Raw genomic sequence first — 15,559 nt, forward strand, 5'->3', positions numbered from 1 at the left:
GATCCTGGCATACATATAGGTAGCATTCGGTTTTGCCTTTAAAACCGGGTGTGACAGGGGGTTTGCCGAGTGTTTTTTTTGACACTCGGCAAAAAAATAATTTTTTTCCTCTTTTCACCTTGAATTTTTTTCTACTCCCCACATACAACATGTGGTACTCCAGGTTAAAATTTGGTATATTTTTGGATTTATTTGCTATATTTATTTAATTAATTGCATTTCAAGGAAATTTTTGATATAAGTCAAATTTGAACTGCAAGTGATTCAAATTATCGAACAAAATGAGTATAAAAATGATATTCATGTTATTTGGCCCAATTTGAGACCTGACCCATGAAATGAAAAGAAATTTTGAACATCTTGTTCAGGAAACACGACCATGAACGTGTGGCAGTAGTATTTTTAAATTGTAAAAAAACAAGCAAAGTCTCAAAATCATGAGATTTGTTATGATGTGATGATATAATACGTGGAGGCTGTGGAAAAAAATTGAGAAGGTTTTGCACATTTCATTATGCATGATGATTACAAACCGAAGCATCTCAGAAGAAGAATAGTAACTTTGAGAAGGATTCGATAAAATTTAGAGTCGAAGTGACGGTCGAGTTCGGTTTAACTACAAAACTTTTTGTATAGTCAATAGAGAACATATCTTGTTTCGTGTGAAAATTTGGTATTTTTTTGAAACTGTTGGATATTTTTTAATTTTTTTTAAAAAAACTTTGCCAAGTGTCCTAGGTAGACACTCGTTAAAGAAACCCTTTACCAAGTGTTCACAAAGGACACTCAGCGACTTTTTTTCCCTGTACCGGCCGGGCCCGCCTCCTCTCACTGCCCCCCCCCCTCAAGACACCCCCTGCCCCCCCTCCCGCGCCTCCCCTCACTGCACGCCGCCCCCGCCCATCCCACCCGCGCCTCCCCCTCACGCTGCCCCCCCCTCCTCCCTTCCCGCCGCCCCCCTCCTCCTCCCCTCCCGCCGCCCCTTCCCTCCCGCCGGACGCCGCCTCCCTCCCGCCGGATGCCGCCTCCCCTCCCTCTCCGACGGGCGGCGCCCCTCCCCTCCCTCTCCTGCGGGCGGCGCAACTCCTCCGGCCCTTCCTCTCCCGGACGGGCGGCGCCCCTTCCCCACCCTCTCCGGCGAGCGGCGCCCCCTCCCAGCCCCGCTCCCCACCGGTAGATCTGGCGGCTGGGGCGGCCTCCTCCCTCCCTCCCTCCACCGCCGATCAGATCCGGGCGGCTCGAGGGGAGGGGGCTCCGGAGGGGGCCAGATCCGAGCGGCGGCCGCGGATCGAGGGGAGGGGGCCTGGTGGCGGCGCCGACCCTCTCCGGCGGTGCCGACCCTCCCCTCAACGGATCCGGTAGCGCCAGCCCTTCCCTCGCCGGATCCGGTGGTGATGGCGGCATGGGAGGTGGTACTGGCGGAGCTGGCGGTGGTGGCGGCCGGTGGTGGTGGTGCTGGCGGAGCTAGCGGTGGTGGCGGCCAGTGGTGGCAGAGCTGGTGGTGGTGGCGGCCGGTGGTGGTGGTGCTGGCGGAGCTGGCGGCCGATGGTGGCGGCGGCCGCGGAACAGGATTTTTTTTTCTTCAAAAATTGGATGCCGAGTGTTTCGTGGCCACTCGGCAAAGACTTTGCCGAGTGCGCGACCAAAACACTCGGCAAATCCGTGTTTGCCGACTCGAAATTTGCCGTGTATCGTTTGCCGCTTCGCCGAGTGTATTTTGCCCTTCGCCGAGTGTCCCTGGCACTCGGCAATTTTCTTGTGTCCCGTAGTGCAAGTGACGCTTAATATTTCACACAATGCAAGCTATAATGAATGGTATTAGCTGCACGCACTAATTGGTGTGTTAGAACAAGAGCAATGAGAACTCGTCTCTCTTTTTTTTTCACTTGTAGAAGTTCACTTAAATCAAGAATTTCATTGACCAACCTTTAGTAGAGAATGAGTGATGGCTGTGGGTACTATATCACGTCAGAACAAGGAGTTGCATCTTGGTTGGTGAATCACGAGTGCCGTGAGGAAGCACCCTACGTGGCTCACCAATGATTAGGGAGATGATTACATGAATTAAACCAATATTATATGATACGAAATCATTGTTAAATTAAGATGGGGATAATAAATATACCGATTTAGTTAGTTAAGGTGTTGATTTGCACCAAATGAAACATGAGGAATGAATGTTATACTTTTGTAATATTTGTGGGACGAAAATTACACTTTTTTTCTTAATTATTTGTTGCAAGAAATCCGCAATCTGCTTCAATATACAAATCTTAGTTTGAATGTATCGATTTACCATACAGTAATGGCACTGATGTACACACAGTGGCTGGACTAATGGATCAGAATTTCTGGAGGTAAGGGTTCTTTCCCTGAAGGAATTTGTAGGTTGAGATCAGAATTGACAGATCAACTCCATGCTTTTGTTTCTTTTTTTTAAATAATGCAGTTCACCAAACTGGATTAACCTCAAGCACGAGTCTGTAATCCTGTAGTTTTTTTCACTCGTATATTGCTATATACAACATCCATCTTTTTATGACATTTAAACTCTTTGATATATCCCTAAAGGAGGGCATGCAGAGGACAACGGCTCTAGATGTTCTCGACCATCAGAGTCCCTTTCCTGCAACTTGATGGTGGCCTGAAACGCTATTCAAAACAGAATCCCTTTCCTGGCTCGAAGCTATGCACACCTCAAATACACAAAAATACAAAATAGTGTTCACCTTCGCGCGGATAAAACCCACAGATGGACAACTACATGACTACGTCGTGGTGGGTGCGTCAATGATTGATGTATGTGCACGCTAATAGCTGCAAAAATGTCAAATTAAGTAACTACTCCCTACAGTAATAACCGGTGTTCACTGTTCACGGTCCTCGTGATACTACTCCTCCGGTCCGTAATAGATGGCGTTTCATGACCGGCCAATTAGCTTGCTTATAGTTCAAAATTCCAGTCGGAAACGTCATACATTGCCGACCGGAGTATTTCATAGTAAAGGAGGGATTTTAGTTGGTTGCTTTCATAGTCAGTAGTGTGTTGGACTTTAGAGAGGACCAAGCTAGGGTGGAGGTTGGGTCTATATAACTTTGTCTACGGGCCATGTACACAATGTCAACAGTAATGGAACTACAAACATTTGATCCACCACACATTACTATTCACGATCCAATAAAAAGGGGCAGAAAATTATTGGCACATATCTGTATATCATATGTGCATTATGCATGTATATATATCCATTAAACACTACTCCTACGCCAAGCTATGTGCTGCTTATATAAATAAGAGATGAGATGTTCTGTAGTCGTGTACCTCTCATAGTCTCATAGAGTCATAGGATGTGGACAAAACCTATTGAGCCGTTCTACCGGCAAGAAAGGCATGAATATAATGCCTTGTGTTATGAACTTATGATACTGTAGGAAACGGAGGTATAGGGATAAAGACGGGAACACATTATCTTTCTAACCTTCTCTCTCAGGTCATGGTCGCTGCTGCTGGGCAAAGCAACGATGGCACAGAATGCAAGTCTCTGGCGAGACTCTTCTTTTGCCAGGCTAAACCTCCATGTTATCCGGTCTGCTATACAGAAACCGCGACAAGGATGGACACAATGGTAGCTCCTTTACCAATACACACAAGGGCTTCCATTCTTCCGTCCGTCCCTCTACAACCCACAAAAAAACAAAAAAAACTTTCAGCATGGTGAAAAAAATTAACCTGTTTGCTTCCAGCTTGATATTCAGACTAGTTCTTGCAGCAATCCTACACGCACAGCGATTTTCTTCACTGCTAGTGTAGTAGGCTAGTAGGCTAGGTTAAGATGATAGCATCGTCCATGAAAACAGTAGGGAAATGGTTGCCGATCTTCGTCCATCACTTAATTTACACAATCAATGCAACACTATTCTTCCTAGGAGCAATTTGCATTATTCGAAGATAAAAAAGCTGAACTCAATCTTCGGATTGGTTATACATAGAGCAAACTTAAGCTATTTCCCGGATATAAGAGGTTGATATCAGCATTGCAACCTCTCCTTTTTTTTCTTCTTTTCTCCTTTTCTTTTTGTTTTGTCCTTTCTGTACAAACTTCTTTTGTTCCTTTTATATATAATCAGTAGGGTCACGTCACTCATGTGTTCATCAAACAAAGAAGGCACTTTAGCCAAAAGAAACTGATTCCTGCAAAAATTGACTTTATATCACGCATTAGTATTAAGGATAGTTAATGTTGTTGGCATACAAGTCTCTTGAATCTAGTAAGTAAAACATGGGTACGAAAAAGCTGGGTTGCCTGTCTTTGTAATATGAGTGTCCCATTTTAAGGTCCCATTTTATAGGGACCTACCAGAGTTTCTAGTGTACTCCATCTTCGGTTTCTCCAACAAGCTAGCTATAATAAATAGCAATTGCAAATCACTCACTCCTTGTATATATGATATACATTTGGCAGCGCTAGCTCATTTTTCAGTCACCAGCAGAAACTCACCAGGGGAACAAGAATTTCCACACGGCGAAGTTACCATAGCAAGGTACGGTGACAAAAAAAATGGGAACTGATGATAGGAACGAGGGGCACCAGGAACTTGAGATCCATGGTCCTGCCGCTCTCTAGCATGATCGTCGCCGTCTGTGCAGCGCGCGAAATTAAATATCAGAACTTGGCTACTGCAAGAGCTGATGCGGGTAACTCCTGCGCAAGCTCTCTGATCTTCGTGTTGAAGCTTCCATTTACCAGTTCTGTGTTCCTAGCTAGTTGCTGATAAGATAGACCAGGACCTAGGGACCCCCACCATCTTTAATTTTATTCTGATGGATGCTAGCCAATAAATAGTATTGGCTAGGAGGCACCTGATGGTAGATTCAGCAACATATACTGATTCTTCTTTTACTAGTAGAAATTTACGGGGGAACAAAAATACCACGTGCGAACTTATTTATGATTGATGTACACAGCTGATGAGCTAGATCGACCCTTGGAATTGGAGGCGCCTGGAACATGGGCTGTGTACAACATATTGTTTCCCTCCTCTGGCAGACGCATCATCAGCTCAGTGTGCGCAATTGTAGCGAACATGACCCCATTAGACCATTAGTTTGTGATTTTGATAATTATGTGACAACATGACCATTAGGACTAAGAAAGTGTCTAGAATGTATCTTAAAGGTATTCTAGGTCCTAAGGAAGCAACCACGATCAAAGATAAACAAAGGAAAAAAACAAGCACCGATGCGTTGCACCTACACATTTGCGACCCCCACGAATTAGTCGGTCACCATGCTGCAAAGAAAAATGAGCCAAGACCATCGGATCTTCTTATGGCCTCAATTCTAGAAGCGTCGGAGCAATTCCTAGAGCAGTGGCAAAGACAAGTCAACCACCGGACAATCCGATGCCCTGTCTCTGTAAGCATTGGATAAATTGGTGCAAATAAAGTCAAGATAGAAGCATGCACCGGATGATCCGATGCTCAAGATGAAGACAGTGTCAGATGAAGCAAATTTTCAATTCAAAGTTCTAGAGATATTTTTGGGTTGGGATGCCTAGCACCGGATGATCCGATGGCCACTAGAGGCAGCATCGTATCAATCGATGGAATAGGTCGATGATTGGAAAAGTAAATTTTGGGCGTGGGGAGGTCAACAGGTAGTAGCACCGGATGTTCCGATGCTGCTCAAAAGCATACCATCGGACCATCCGATGTACACTTTAGCTAGCTGTTGGAAAAACGGCTCTTTGATGCCTTGGGCTATTAATATCCCCTCCACTCGCCCATTTGGAGTTGCTGGAGTGTGCAGGAATTCATTGGAGATCAAAACTCATCAACAACGCATCCAAGCCACCAAAAGTGCATAAGTGATTCATCAAAAGCTTAGCACAAGTTTAGGAGAGTGATTAGTGCTAGGATGGGCCTACAGAAAAGAGAGTGCAAGGTGTTGCTGCCTTGTGATCGGTTCAATGAGCGAACCACAAGTTGTACAAGGTGTGCCGACGCCTTGGAGCCTTGGTGGCTCACCGGCAAGTCTTCGACTCTCCGGCTTGGTGTGGAGCAGCATTGACGACTGTGTGCGGCGGATGTGGAGACCCCCTCCTTCATGAAGAGGCTCCTTAATGGAGATGACATCAAGGTGACCAAGGAACTTGGCATGAACTTAGTGGCTGAGCCTTTATGGCATGTCAAGGGTGTCCCGGAAGAGACTTGGTGATCGGGAAACAATACTCTTTGTGAGTGCTTCAATAATATGGACTAGTGGTGGCTTAGTGCCTACGGATATCACGGCATAAATCCTCGTGTCAAGAGTTTGCTTCCCCTCATCCCCACCTCTTATGTTTCCGCATTTCATTCTTGCGATTTGGGTGCCTTTACTTTCTTAGTGTAGTATATTACTAGGATTGGCTTTAGGTTGTAAAACTTGTTTTGGGATGAGAGTTTCATGCTAGATTAACCATAGTTGCTCATCTTGATAGCATGATCTAGTTTATGTTTTATGTAAAAGTAGTGAAAGCCATAGATTAAGGTTTTAAACTTGCCTAATTCACCCTCTCCCCCTCTTAGGCTACGAGCACCGATTCCTTCCAGCAACGTCAAAAATCAAAAGAACTGGACTACTGCAAGAGAAGACATGAGCAGCTCCTGCAAAAGAGGGTGTAGAAGCTATTCTTTAAATCTTTAATAGTGTTAGATCTATAATGACACGTAACAGCATACCTAGAAATTTAGTTTCGTTTTTTTTTTTTTGCAATCTGCCTGAATCCAAATCTTAGTTGAATGTATCAATCTAGCATACAGGCATGACACTCATGTAGATTTAGTGGCTGGACTAACGGATCGGATCGAATTTCTAGAGGGAAAGGTTGTTTCCCTGAAGAATTTCTATGTTGACTTCAAGATAATTGACAGGTCAAGTCCATGCTTTGATTCTCATCCTCGCGGCGTCGCCCATAGGCTGCAGCGAGGCAGCAACTGCAGACATTGTCACAAACAATCGCTTCCTAACCATACACCAACAGACGGACAACTACATCGTGGTGTTTGCATCAATGATTCATGTCTGTGCAAATAATGGAGGGCACCGGCGGCCGACGAGCCACTCGGCAGAACCCCATCCACCCAACCTCAAGACCGCCGTGCCAGATGACGGTCCCGCTAGCCAAAAGGCCAGCGTAGGGGAGCACCGAGCCCGGCGACCGAGGGAGAGGGTGGGGGGAAGGGGCGCTCCTGGGGGGTGGGGAGAGGTGCAGCCGCCGGGGATGGGAACGCCCGTGAGGAGGCTCTCGATTTGACCAAGGAGATCTAGATCTGGGGCAAGATGGAGCAAAACGGGAGAGAACAGGAGGGGAGATCAAGACGAGGGACGCTGCTATGGCTGTAGACCCCACCGCCGTCGCGGGCGGGCAGGCGGGCGCCGGAGGGGGGGGGGGGGGGGGGGGCGGGGGGCGGGGGGCGGGGGGCGGAACGCGGGTGTACGGATGGTCGCCCCCTGAGTCACCCGAGCGAGCGGCAAATGTTTGATCCATCACAGGTCCAAGGAAATGGGCAGAAAATTACTGGCAAATATCTGTTTACGTGCATCATGTTCCTAGGCCAAGCTATATACGTGTTGCTTATAAATAAGATATGAGATGTTGTATAGTCATAGTCATAGGTTGCCTCTGTATATTTGGTCGTTCTACCGGCAAGAAAGGCAAGAATGCCTTGTGATATGATACTGTAGGAAAGGGAGGCATAGGGATATAGACGGGAACAGTATCTTCTCAAGCTTCTCTGTCAGGTCATGGTTGCTGCTGCTGGACCAAGTGACGTGGAGTCTCTGGCGAGACTCTTCTTAGCTAGGCTCCATGCGGTCCGGTCTGCTACAGAAACCGCGACAAGGAAGGACGACACAATGGTAGCTCTTTTACCTACAGACCAGGGGTGGCTCTGATCTTCCATTTTGTCCGTCCAGCTACATGAACAACCTGTTTACCTCCAGGTTGATACTCAGACCTTTTCTGGAAGCAATTATACTCAGACCTCCAGCTACATGAACAGTTGAACCAAAGATATTGTAAACATGTAAGCGAATACCAGCTACAAAACGTAATTATGCTTTGGATGCGTTACTGACTTATGTCCTTTAGATGGATCATGCCATTTCCTGATGTAAATGTAAAGCAAAGAATGTGTATGGAAATAGTTCAGAGCACAACAGGGAAAACAAATTTCTTGTGGTCCATTAACTCTACGATCATATACCAAAACGTTTGTCCCGATAAAAATGACAACCTGCATTGAGAGTTTGAGACCACCGATAAAAATTTCTTCTGGTCTGCTACAGAAACCGCGACAAGGATGGACACAATGGTAGCTCCTTGCCTACACACCAGGGGTGGCTCTGATCTTCCATTCCGTCCGTCCAGCTTCAAGACTTCTGTTGTAGCCTGCTGGCTGCCGACGACGACTATAGAGCAGTAGCAGGTTACTAGCAGCCAAAAAAAAATTCAGCATCGTGAAAATTAACCAGTTTGCCTCCAGCTTGATACTCAGACTTGTTCTGGCAGCATTCCTACACACACAACTATTTTTTCTTAATTTGCTGCTAGTGTAGTAGCTAGGTTAAATTGATAGCATCGTCCATGAAAAACGTAGGGAACAGTTGCCGATCTTGGTCCGCCACTTAATTTACACTATCAATGGAACACTATATATTCTTCCTATGAGATAATTGCATTATTCCAATGCAAGAAAGAAAACGTTGAATTCAGGGCCTGTTTGGTTCTCCTTGCTTATCATAAGCAACTAAAAGTTGCTTATTTGAAGTTGTTTATATTTAGTCCTGCTGTTTGGATACCCTTCCTTATGAGCATTGAATGAGGTGGACATTGTCATGTTTGCCCCTAATCATTGGGAGAGAGAGGAAAGGCAACCAGGCATTCAATGAGGGCAAGAGGTGTAAAGTGCACCTTTTAGCCCCCATAAACAACATAAGCAGCCCCATAAGCAACCTCATAATAAGTAAGGGTGTTTGGTATTTTTAGGCTAAAAGTTGCTTATTTTTAGCTGCCTATGCATAAGCAACTCAAACCAAACACCCCCTCAATCTTCTCACCTACAATACCTCTCTGGACCTAAGGTTGCATGTTCCGTGTCTCAAAAGTGATCTGCCCAACTGAAATGTTAATATACCAACACCGGATAGCTTCATCTTCTAGAGGGAGTATTAACTTTCTGCTAGTATTTGGTATTAACAATGCTCATGTTATTTGGCACATGTAGCTCATAAATAGTATTGGCTATGTGTACTTGGGTGCAACAACCAGAAGCCGAAGCTCATTCTTCTTCAGTTGAGTGTAAAAGGAGAATAGCTAAGCATAACACATGCCAACTTAATTATGGTTGCTCGTGAGCCAAAGACAAGAGCGCGTGATTGTTGGAATGGGATGCTCCGGAAACTTGAGCTGCATGCGCAGTGCAGAAGTATCCACGAGATAAAAATTTTGTGCGTGGCAAATAATCAGAATATGTAGATCGTGATTCTGAAACTTCTCGAGATGCTCTACACTGATCAATTGTGGTCCTCAAGATAAAAGAAAAATGGACTTCCCTATGCAGGTTGTCTTGGGTGATCGATCGACAGCCAATTAAGGTCGGATTCGAAAACATGAAAAAGTGCCTTAGATTCAGGTTCTGTAGCTAGCAATGCCTTGGATATTGTATATAAACATATAAGAGAATACCAGCTACGAAAACATAAGTTATGCTTTGGATACATTAGTGACTGATGTCCTCTAGAGGGATCATTCCATTTCCTGATTTCAATGTAAAGCAGAGGATGTATATGGAAACAGTTCAGAACACAGCAGAAAAAACACAAGTCTTCTGATCCATTAACTGTAAAATCACACCGAAACCGTACGTTTGTCACGATAAAAATGACAACCTGCATTGAGACCACCAGGTGTTTTGCTTTATTTATCCTCAACGTTTGACAGTTCAGGTGTACTTGTTTGTCACAATGTCACTATTGAAGTGAAACGATTTTATACTAATGTTTAGTGAAGTGGCAGTCAAAAAAATTACAAACAAGGCAATGGAAGATTAAACGGTACACAAACATATCCAACATGCTATTTTTTCTACGCCCAGAATTATTATTATGCCATAACCATTTTGCTTTAACGACAGTTTAATTTTAGCTCGCCTAGTTTGGTCATCTCAATAATCCTTAACTTTCTAGCTAGTGCACTCAACTCAATCTTCCGGAGAAGTAAATTTTCTGCAAGTAGGTTATAGCTGCTTACGGTACGAGTTAGTGAGGAGGGCCATTAATATTTCACTCATCCTAGCTGATAAATGGTGGAAGTTCACTCGGAGCAAGATCTTGCACTGGCCAATATAAGCACTGTCTAAGCCAGATGGGGGTGTAAGGTGGATTTAGGAAAGGAAGCCACCCGGAGCATGAGGAACGAACAATACAAAGCTAGAGTCCTCGATTTGTTGGCATACGATCCTTTTATACTCTTCATCTACAGCCTAGAACTGGAAGAATCAATGGTCACGAGGAGCGAGTCCTAGGCTAATAACTGCAAAAACTGAAAGAAGAAAATGGAGAGTAATTAGCAAGATGAGCGTACCACAAGTGCATGTAGGATATCACGCGTTGAACCTAGAAAATGTAGTTTCTACAGGGAAGTTAGATCAAGCGAGAATAGGGATAGTGATTAAATTCCGTTGTACTGCTTGCTTCCTAAACTCTTTGTTATTAAAAATAAATATCAGGTTTGAAGGGAGTATATATATATAAGGAGGTTGCTTTAATCGAGGCTTACTATTTGTACACATATTGCTAAATCACATGTTCGGGGCATAGACGAGGAATCGGGGCTTACTATACGATCGAGGTGTTGCACTATCACATATTTGTACACATATTTGTACAATATTATCCTATTCCCCACCCCTAGCTAAAACCCATCCCCAAATCCCTCTTTCTTCATCATTTGGCACACGCTGATAGCCTGAGACCCCAGATCCCTTGCTATGCATCTTTTGGGCTTACCATAGAGGTCTTCCAAAACCCCTTTTAGTCTTAATTTTAGAACCGATACAATGAAACCGAGAGTAAAAGTCTCAATTTTTAGTACTGCGTTCCTCACCCATCCAATAAATTATAAATAAAATTTAAATTGGGGAAGACTTGCACACACACACACCAAGGCACGCGATTTTTTGCACGAAATGTAGTCATGGAGAATTCGAACCCAGTACCTCTTGCATCGCGCATATACCTTCTTAGCAACTTACCTACATAGCGCATCTAACTAGCTAGTTAAAAGATGCTTTCCTCTTTTGCATTGACCCATGGAGGATCCTTTAATGCCGGTACTAAAATGCCTATAGGGACCACCAATTTAGATCCGGTACTAGCATTAGTATCGGATTGAAATCTCCACTGTATTTTTGTGAGTACTGAAGCCCCCTTTTCTAGTAGTGTGGTTATTAAGATGGATCCCAACTCCCGGACAGGTGCATGTAATAAAAAAGACTAAGATGCACAATGATATGCATCTCAATAGAATGCATGAATAAATAAGGAAAAAAAATTCAAAATCCTCCATCAAGTATAGTCAAAATTCGGATAATCTCTAACTATTTTTTAGTTCAATATTTTCCCTAAAATTATGCCTTTTGGTTTAATTTAGTCCCTAATATAACTTGTCCTTTTGTTTATCGACTCACAAGTGGAGTCCTAAGTTAAAACTTTGAAGATGATGGCTGACATAGAAAAATATATCATGATTTTTTTATTATTATTTTGATAGGATAGAAAAATTAATAATAACTTAATGGCCAAAATACAAATTATATGAAAAATAATGATGAAAAAAGTCTTAAAATATTTTTCGAACTACATTGTGATATCCATTATGAACCTGTAATATTGAATTGAAATTCGACTTATTTATGAAGACAAATAAAAATAAATTCTATTTGGGGTAAATTGATCTAATACACAGTTTAGTGGTTATCCAAACTTTGGCTATATTTGAAGAGATTGATATGAACTTTTCGAATAAGGAAAATATAAATGATATTTTAAACAGTAATGATATTTGAAACCAAAACAACTAATTTTCAGCTGCAACTAAACAACAAATTATTCGGCTTTGTCCATGATATGTCCTCTCTCCAAAAGTAACATACATTGTATCACGCTCTCACATAGACCACTAGCACATCATGCAGAAAGTTGCAGGCTTTTCTTTTACGAACGAATCATTTTTAGATAAAATTTGTTAGATAAGGATTGCATACAAAAGAATTTAAATAGTCTTGGGAAAGAGATAGCCCTGGAATTTCTATAAAATTCATTTGAATTGATCAAATCCATTGAAATTTTAAAAGAAATCTAAGTGATGAGCTTTAATCTACTGATGAAAATTGTGTCGAACCAGTTTTCTCTTCAAATTACCAATTTATCCTTCACCAATACGAGAAATTTTGATATTTCACGTCAAATTCGCAAGCCTCACCGTTTATAACCCTCAAAAATTTAACCCTCTTGTTTCTATTCAGGGGTTTTCAACGCCTCTTGAGCAGTTGTGCTTCTACAGGGGTCCCCGATGCGCAGACGCCCAGGTTACCCGTGGAGGAGCAACGGTTCCCCGTGGATGCCATCACGCAACGGACCTCATGTGAGCTGCATGCACCGGTCGGCAACCTCACTATTAAGGTATACTTATACATAATATTTATGCAATCTTGTCAATTGATCCAGGCCTCGAGATCGGAGTTCAACTTGTTTACTTCTGCTATATGTACAGGTAGCGTACGGGAGTGCGTTAGCAACCCTGGCAGGGCAGAGCAGTCATGGCATGGACATTCCAACAGGCTACGCCAGCGTCTGCGTAGAGCAAATAGTTGATCCCCAGTATGAAGGTCTAGACCTCGACTTCCCGGGAGGCGATGGGGAAAAGACATTGGCAGATGCGCTTCATGGGATCATTCTATGGAAGAAACGCTACATCATTATTCCCGGCACGGAGCCATCTCCTCAGACCTCAAGACCGCTCCCCGTAGATCCCCAGCAGCGACCTTCTCCTCATACCTCGAGACCGGCATCTCCTGCTCCAGGACCGTCCCTTCCATCTATATCAAGGTCTCCATCTCCACCACATCCTGGTGCTGGGAGCGACGACGATAATAACAACACCCCTCCCCGATCACCGTCGCCAGCACCAAGAGCGGCCCCCTTGAAGGAACCTGCAGCACCACTAAAGAAGTCACGAGCACCGCCTCCCAAGCAAAGACAGAGAAAGAAGAAAACAAAGGAGCCTGAAGTGACTCGTAAGGAACGCTTTGAGGCAATGTCTCATGCAGAACAGTGGGCAGAAATCCAACGAGAGGCCAGTGAGTGGTTCAAGAAACAAGCCGAAGAAAAAAAAGGCAAGGGAGATGGAGCCACCGCCAGTAAGTCGGTGAGATTTAAACTTTTTTATCAGGATGGAAGAAGGAGCCAAGAAAAGGATACCACTCTTGTCAAACTATGAACGGGCTCTAGTAAAAGCTGATGAAAAGGATAAAAGGAAAGAAAGTCATCTTCCAGCGGTCCAGTCCCCGACCTCAGCCATTTATCAAAAACAGATGCTCAACGGGTAAAAGCAATGCCCTTGGATCAACAAGCAAATGTATTGAAGTTCATGGAAGAAACAGGTCTGGGACTTGATGAATGCATAGGGCAAGTTGAGACGCCAACTGCACTGCCCCCTGAGCCGAAGTGGCCTTATGAGCTAGGCAAACCTCTAGTAAAGCCTTCATTGGTACGGAAGCTATCAACAAAGATGTACGAATTCCATCAATGGTACATGATGGCATCCGCCGACTCGAGGGAGATGATCGGCATGAATGTAAAACCGATAGATTTTCACGGTGAAGGGGAGAAAGTGCTGTGGCTAGACTTTAAGGATATATACGAAGTGTACCATCATGATGCCCTGGACGTCTCTCTGATCAGCGCTTGGATTCTGTAAGTGTCCGTTTATCTCTACATGTAAATTTTGGCGTGCGTCACCGTACTAACTTCATCTTCCATTTCATGTAGGATGCTAATTCAGACATGCCGCCGAGATGCGTACCTACATATAGGCTTCATGGATCCATCTGTAGTTAACCAACAACAGATACAATTAGCGCCGGAAAAAACCTTTGCGGAAATATACAATTTCCTACACAAACAAACATTCAAGGATTTCATACTACTTCCATACAACTTCAAGTAAGTGTGTGTATACCGTCTACTTTCGATGTCTTTTTTCTTATCTCTACATGTTAGTTATCTCTAATATGCATGAACATTTTACGCACGCAGCTTCCACTGGATCCTTATTATAATTGAGCCTGAAAGAAGCCACGTCACTGTCTTTGATTCGTTAAGGAAAGATCCGGTGGACTACCAAGAATTGAAAGACATGCTAGGCTTGTAATAATTCTAGACCTTTATCTCTATGCAAAAATTTATTTCCTAAATTTTATCCCTGTTACACTATATCATTCATTATTCTAATCCGCAGTGCATGGAAACAATTCATAAGGACACACAAAGGTCCATTCAAAGAAAAACTTACATGGAACACAGACTTCCCGGTACGTATGCAGTCTGCACATTTATTACATTGTATAACACGAATATTTCATAACTTATTTTTTTCCGCACTGAAGTGCTTAAGACAGGAACCCGGGAATAATCTATGTGGCTACTACATCTGTGAGCACATGCACAGTTTTTTGGGACCCAAGGGACCGAAGATGACGCCGCACAACTTTAAAGTACGTAAAATAAAACTATTACTAGTTAATTATTTTCTAGCTCCTTATATGTATTTGTTCATGTAACATTCACAAATTTCCAAATTATAGATGTTAAATATTCAACAAGGACTCTTGAAGGAAGAAAGAGTAGCGGCAATATGTGAAGGTCTCATTGGATTCATAATGGACGAGGTGGTAAATCCAAAAGGAGAATTTTATTACGATGGACGACAATTAGACACTCCGATCAGCAACACCACGACGGGAAGATTGTAGGAAGATACTTTGATTTATTTGTATATATAATACGCGCTAATTATGATCGATTTGTACTAAGCTAGTTGAATTGTGTATATGAATTGTGTATAAGGATTGTGTATATATATAGTAATTGTATAATTACAAATCCCATTCGTTTAAATACTAGTTGATTTCGTTCTATAAAAATCTCAACTACAAGGTTAACAAATTAAAAGGGCCGCGGTACTACGTATACGTGATGCATGCATGAAAAATTCAGGCGTCACGGCAGTGCCATGCAAGCGCCATTTAGTCCCGGTTGGAATCGAGCCGGGACTAAAGGGGGACCTTTACTCCCGGTTAAAAGACCCGGGACTAAAGACCCCCCTTTTGTCCCAGTTGGTTTATCCCGGATGGATTTTCGAGAGATATGCACCCTACCAACCGGGACTAAAGGCCAATTCTCTACCAGTGAGAAACCGCGGCAAGGAAGGACGACACAATGGTAGCTCCTTTACCT

The sequence above is a fragment of the Setaria viridis genome, chromosome 7 (genome assembly GCF_005286985.2).
Source record: "Setaria viridis chromosome 7, Setaria_viridis_v4.0, whole genome shotgun sequence".
NCBI classification, from domain to species: domain Eukaryota; kingdom Viridiplantae; phylum Streptophyta; class Magnoliopsida; order Poales; family Poaceae; genus Setaria; species Setaria viridis.